This window comes from Malaclemys terrapin, chromosome 23 (assembly GCF_027887155.1).
Source record: "Malaclemys terrapin pileata isolate rMalTer1 chromosome 23, rMalTer1.hap1, whole genome shotgun sequence".
In the NCBI taxonomy this organism is placed as follows: Eukaryota; Metazoa; Chordata; order Testudines; family Emydidae; genus Malaclemys; species Malaclemys terrapin.
Window position 1 is genome coordinate 12,907,527 of NC_071527.1, and position 7,093 is coordinate 12,914,619.

Consider the following 7,093-nt stretch of genomic DNA (forward strand, 5'->3'; position numbering starts at 1 on the left):
CACCCCTTCTTACTCTACAGGTCCAGCCGCATGCTGGTGTATCTTCCCCATGACCAAGAGCCCCTTCAGCCAGCACCCGCTTCTGCAGCCGAGTAGCAGAGAATAGAGGGTTTTAACCCACCCAGGGCCTGTACTGATGTCCGTCGTCCCTTGGGGAATAGGGGTGTTCAGATCCGGAGGGGTAAATCCTACGGCGGCGCAGCCAGCTGCAGTTTCCACACCAGGTCGCGAGCTGAGCGGAGCCCAGGCCCCCCCAGAGTCGTCACCTCGCCCTGAGGCGCTGGGGAAGCTGCAGCTGCTGGGCTGCTCTAGGATGCGACCAGGAGTGTGTCACTGGGGGTTGGCTAAGGCAAGTGAAGGCCACACCTCTTTCCTAATGCAGATGCACCCCCCCCCCTGTTGGCCGTCTAGCTGGGCCTCTCTTCTCCAGGCCCCCAGCAGGCTCCGAATCTGCATCAGGTACCCCCAAGCCCGTCTTAATCACACAGTGTCCTTCCCTGGCAGGATTGGGCCCTTCCTCGTCAAATCAGTTTGATAAACTGCCAGGCGCCTGAGCCAACAACAGCTGCACAGCTGGTGCGGGCCTTGTCCTCTAACTGCTTCAGCGTCAGCTGGCAGGCGCCTCTGTTGAGTCACCTCCTCTTTCCTGCCTCTGTTACTCAGACTCCAAGGCCATCTAGTCTGCCCTCCGGGGTACCCGGCCCCAGGACAGCCCGGCATTGCTGTCTGAACTCAAGCAGAGCTGTGTGGACCAGGCAGACCCCGAGAGAGAAACTCTTAAACCGAAGGATTGATACAGAAAATGCCACCACTGTACCCAGGCCAACGAACAGGGCCCTTCACAGGTGTGGCAGTGCATGCGGGTGTGAGTGGTTCAGAATGTGAGCTCACAAGCAAGTGGCTGTGTGACCCCATGTGCCCTGGCCTCCCCTCGCCAGGAGGTCATATGCTCCAAGGCCGAGGGATTCTAAGTCAGCTGGCAAAGGGCAGTCTTCTCCTCCCCTTGCCCTCTGGAAATCGTCTGCCAACACTTGGAAGGTGGTAAGGTGATAGGGAATAGCCAGCATGGATTTGTGAAGAACAAATCATGTCAAACCAATCTGATAGCTTTCTTTGATAGGATAACGAGCCTTGTGGATAAGGGTGAAGCGGTGGATGTGGTATACCTAGACTTTAGTAAGGCATTTGATACGGTCTCGCATGATATTCTTATCGATAAACTAGGCAAATACAAATTAGATGGGGCTACTATAAGGTGGGTGCATAACTGGCTGGATAATCGTACTCAGAGAGTTGTTATTAATGGTTCCCAATCCTGCTGGAAAGGCGTAACGAGTGGGGTACCGCAGGGGTCTGTTTTGGGACCGGCTCTGTTCAATATCTTCATCAACGACTTAGATATTGGCATAGAAAGTACGCTTATTAAGTTTGCGGATGATACCAAACTGGGAGGGATTGCAACTACTTTGGAGGACAGGGTCATAATTCAAAATGATCTGGACAAATTGGAGAAATGGTCTGAGTTAAACAGGATGAAGTTTAACAAAGACAAATGCAAAGTGCTCCACTTAGGAAGGAAAAATCAATTTCACACATACAGAATGGGAAAAGACTGTCTAGGAAGGAGTACGGCAGAAAGGGATCTAGGGGTTATAGTGGACCACAAGCTAAATATGAGTCAACAGTGTGATGCTGTTGCAAAAAAAGCAAACATGATTCTGGGATGCATTAACAGGTGTGTTGTGAGCAAGACACGAGAAGTCATTCTTCCGCTCTACTCTGCTCTGGTTAGGCCTCAGCTGGAGTATTGTGTCCAGTTCTGGGCGCCGCATTTTAAAAAAGATGTGGAGAAACTGGAAAGGGTCCAAAGAAGAGCAACAAGAATGATTAAAGGTCTTGAGAACATGACCTATGAAGGAAGGCTGAAAGAATTGGGTTTGTTTAGTTTGGAAAAGAGAAGACTGAGAGGGGACATGATAGCAGTTTTCAGGTATATAAAAGGGTGTCATAAGGAGGAGGGAGAGAACTTGTTCACCTTAGCCTCTAAGGATAGAACCAGAAACAATGGGTTTAAACTGCAGCAAGGGAGGTCTAGATTGGACATTAGGAAAAAGTTCCTAACTGTCAGGGTGGTTAAACACTGGAACAAATTGCCTAGGGAGGTTGTGGAATCTCCGTCTCTGGAGATATTTAAGAGTAGGTTAGATAAATGTCTATTAGGGATGGTCTAGGCAGTATTTGGTCCTGCCATGCGGGCAGGGGACTGGACTCGATGACCTCTCGAGGTCCCTTCCAGTCCTAGAATCTATGAATCTATGAATCTATGTGTACCCTGGATCCGCTCAGCTGGGCTGAGCCTGGCTGGAGCCAGCCCTGGCAGGGCCCTCCTCCCTGTAGACAAGGGGTCATGTGGTGATAGCAAGCCCCAGCTGCTGCTGGGGCAATGAAGCCCCCCCCGAAATGGCTCATGAGCCTTGCCCCAGCCCTCATGCAGGATGCCCCCAAGGAGTCACCCCCTCCCAACAGCACTGAGCCCCTGCACAGAGCCATAGGGAGACATCACTCAGTCCTGTATCTGAGCCATGGGGAGACATCACCCCCCCATCTTTCTCCCAGTGCCTGGGCAACAAAATGGCAAATGAAATTTAATGTGGATAAATGTAAAGTCATGCACACTGGAAAAAATAACCCCAACTATACATACAATATGATGGGGGCTAATTTAGCTACAAGTCAGGAAAAAGATCTTGGAGTCATCATGAATAGTTCTCTGAAAATGTCCACTCAGTGTCAAAAAAGCCAACAGGATGTTAGGAATCATTAGAAAGGGGATAGAGAATAAGACTGAGAATATATTATTGCCCTTATAGAAATCGATGGTACGCCCACATCTCGAATACTGCGTACAGATGTGGTCTCCTCATCTCAAAAAAGATATACTGGCACTAGAAAAGGTTCAGAAAAGGGCAACTAAAATGATTAGGGGTTTGGAACGGGTCCCATCTGAGGAGAGATTAAAGAGGCTAGGACTCTTCAGCTTGGAAAAGAGGAGACTAAGGGGGGATATGATAGAGGTTTATAAAATCATGAGTGATGTGGAGAAAGTGGATAAGGAAAAGTTATTTACTTATTCCCATAATACAAGAACTAGGGGTCATCAAATGAAATTAATAGGCAGCAGGTTTAAAACAAATACAAGGAAGTTCTTCTTCATGCAGCGCACAATCAACTTGTGGAACTCCTTACCTGAGGAGGTTGTGAAGGCTAGGACTATAACAGCGTTTAAAAGAGAACTGGATAAATTCATGGTGGTTAAGTCCATTAATGGTTATTAGCCAGGACGGGTAAGGAATGGTATCCCTAGCCTCTGTCTGTCAGAGGGGGAGATGGATGGCAGGAGAGAGATCACTTGATCATTGCCTGTTAGGTCCACTCCTCTGGGGCACCTGGCATTGGCCACTGTCGGTAGACAGGATACTGGGCTAGATGGACCTTTGGTCTGACCCGGTACGGCCGTTCTTATGTTCTTATGACATCAGTACCTGCAGAGATGCTGGCTAAGGGGAAGCTCGGCCAGACCAGGGCGCTGCTGGTGGGAAGAGGGAAGCACTGGGAGAACGCCCCTCCACTGGACCATCCTGCTGCTGAGGGCATCTGCCCCAGCATGGTATCAATCACAGCCAAGCACTCTGGCATGCCGCAGCCCATCTGAGCAGCAGCAGGTGCGAGGCACCATCCCTTCCTCAAGCCCCAGGGGACAGAGGGCCCAGTTCAAAGCTCTGCTCAGTGTGGGGAGGCCTTGCTGCCGACCACGGCGTGGGGAGTGGAGGCGGTGCCAGAGGCTGGACTAGGGAATCCGGCGCCGCAAGAGAGATGAGACCCCGGGGCGCTCAGCACTCGGAGCTCACTGCCTCCTGTCCCCGCCGCAGCACCAGCCTCCTCCCTCAGGAGCCAGACCCCCAAGATCACCAGATGATTTTAAAATGAACGGCTCTGGAGGAGCTGGTTCTTCCCTTGGGGGTCTTGGAGGCTTGTCCAGCTTTTCTCCGCACCCCCAAAGGTTCCTTTCTCAAAGAGAGACAGCTTCCCCTCAGTAAATTCTACTCTCAGTGCACACACATGTGAATCCCCGTGCAGGGCGCACCCACATACCCCCACCACAGTGCATACTCACTTCCCCCCACATGTGCACACACAGAGTGTACACACATGTACCTCCCCACACACAGTGCACATACATGTCCCGCCCACATGTGCACACACACAGTGTACACACATGTACCCCCACACACACGGTGCACACACACACACACACCCCACATGTGCACACACACATTCCCCCCACAGTGCATACACACTTCCCCCCACATGTGCACACACAGAGTGTACACACATGTACCTCCCCACACACAGTGCACATACACGTCCCGCCCACATGTGCACACACACACAGTGTACACACATGTACCCACACACACACAGTGCGCACACACACACACCCCACATGTGCACACACAGTGCACACACACATCCCCCCACAGTGCACATGCACAGTGTACACACATGTACCCCACACACTCACAGTGCCCATACATGTGACAGACTTACCCCCTGTCACAGACTCACAGGCCCATGCCCTCTCGGCTCTGTATGGTCCCTGGGAGTAACTCAGCATGAAAGCCCTTCATGAAGGTTTCACTCTCTCTTTGGGGGTAGGCCCTTTGGCCCTGCCGCCTCCTGGGACCTCATCTCTGAGCTTTCTGCACGCCTGTCTCTCACCGTGGGCCCTCTCAGGGAGTCCACTCACTCTGGACCCCCAGGGCCTCCACACCCAGAGGGAACTAGCACCTGATCTCTAGACTGCAGTCACTCTCAGCCAGTATAAAACAGAAGGTTTATTGAATGTCTGAACACAGCACAGGAAGCTCTCGGGACCCTCAGGCCTAGAAACTCTCAGCACCATCCATCTGGGTCTATGCTGCATCCAGGTGGCTCAGGCTGCACTTTGTCCCCAGTCCAGAAGCCCCCTCCTTCCAGCCGACCACCCTATAGCACCTTCCCCAATAGCCCCTCCTCCATCCTTTGTCTTGGGTCCCAAGAAATCCAGATCATTTGGGCCCTCTCTCTTCCATTCTTTGTTCCCCCACTGGCTGAAACTGGTTGGTCAGGTTGCCAGGGTCCTCTCTCCTTAGCCCTTTATCTTCCCACTGGCCAGAACCAGTGGCAAGATGGGGTGGGCCTCCCAGTCACCAGTTGCTAGGTTACTCAGTCTCCAGGCATTGTCTGGGTGAGGTCACACCTGGTCCTCGGAAACAACAACCCCCCTCTTCCACCACCTGCTTAAACACGCAGCACTCAGGGGAAACAGACACACACAGTATTCATGCAAACCATTAAGAAAATTCCCCACTTCATCACATCCCCCCACAGTGCACACACACAAACACATACTCCCTGTCACAGTCTCTCTGTCCCCTGACTGGGGTTTTCCAGGCTGCATAGCTCCCTGCCTACACCGTGAGTTCCCCAGGTACCACACAGCTCTTTCTAAGCAAGGACATTGATTCTTAAGGTGAAAGCATTACGGAGAAAACACTTACATACATGCTAATAAGCTTACCAGAGATCCCTTTCCCCCATCTCCAGCAAGGGCTCTGGTTGGTAACAAAGTGGGAATTTTCTGTAACATTTTTATGAGTCCTATTGGTACCTGTGACGAAGTGGGAATATTCTTAATGTTTTCTCTGAATACTGTGTGGGTGCCTCAGTTTCCCCTCTGCCTTTCTTAAGTATCTAGGTGGTGGGATAAGGGTGTGTGATTGTTGCAGAGCCTTAGAGGGCCAGTGTGATGCCGTCTGCACAGAGAATGGCCGACACTCTGTCTCCTGGCAACTGATGGCCTGGGCCCCTCATCTGCGAAGGTGCCAACTGAAGGTGTTGGAGAACAAAGAGATCAGGTGACCTCCTGGCCCGGGAAAGAGGCAAAGGCCAGAGGAGAGGCTGGAGAGTTTCAGTTCGGAGCTGACTGGGGAAATGGAGGGGGGCCCAGACGGGCCTCTGGCCTCCCTGCCCCAAGATGGACTTGCCTTAGGGGTCCTGTTTCCTGTACCTACAAGCTCTGTTTTGGACTGTGTTCCTGTTGTCTAATAAACCTTCTGTTTTACCGGCTGGCTGAGAGTCACGTCTGACTGCGGAGTTGGGGTGCAGGGCCCTCTGGCTTCCCGAGGAGCCTCGCCTGTGCGGACTCGCTGCAGGAAGCGCACGGTGTGGAAGGGGATGCTGAATGCTCCAAGGTCAGACCCAGGAAGGTCGAAGCAGTGTAAGCTTTTTGCCCTGGAGACACTATGCTCACTGTGAGAGAGGAGGCTCCCCCAAAGTCCTGACTGGCTTCGTAGGGAGTAGTTCCAAAGCATTGCCCGGTAACTCCATGACAATACCTCAGTTTCCCTTATATTTTTCATGGATACCTGGTGGGGTGGGGAAGGGCTACATTTGCTCTCAGGACCGACAAAGAGCTATAGGTGTGTGCGTCGCCTTCCTCAGTGGATGGAATGAAGAATCACTAAGAACTGGTTGAAACTGACTCACATCAACAAGGGGGCCAGAGAGACAATACCAACTCCAATGACTCAGGAATTTCCTGTCCTCTCATCAGGGAAGCTGAGAGCAAAAGACTGGAAGGGGGGTAAGTGTGAGCTCTGGAAGAAGCCCTGGGGCTCTCTTAGTTGGGAACTGACTAAGTAGTTACTTGGGGTCAGACTAAGAGACAGACAGACACAGCCTGAAAATGGGGTTCAGTCAAGCTTGGCTGGATGCTTAGCTCACCAGAATGGCCTATGTGTCGCGGAGTCCCCCGGCGATGCTCTGGAACTGCTCCCTACGAAGCCAGTCAGGACTCTGGTGAAGTCTCCTCTCTGTGAGCAGTATCAGAGGGGGAGCCATGTTAGTCTGGATCTGTAAAAAGCAACAAAGAGTCCAGTGGCACCTTATAGACTAACAGACGTAGCGGAGCATAAGCTTTTGTGGGTGAATACCCACTTCGTCAGACGCATGTGAGCAGACTGTCTTCAGGGCAAGAAGCTCACACGGCTTC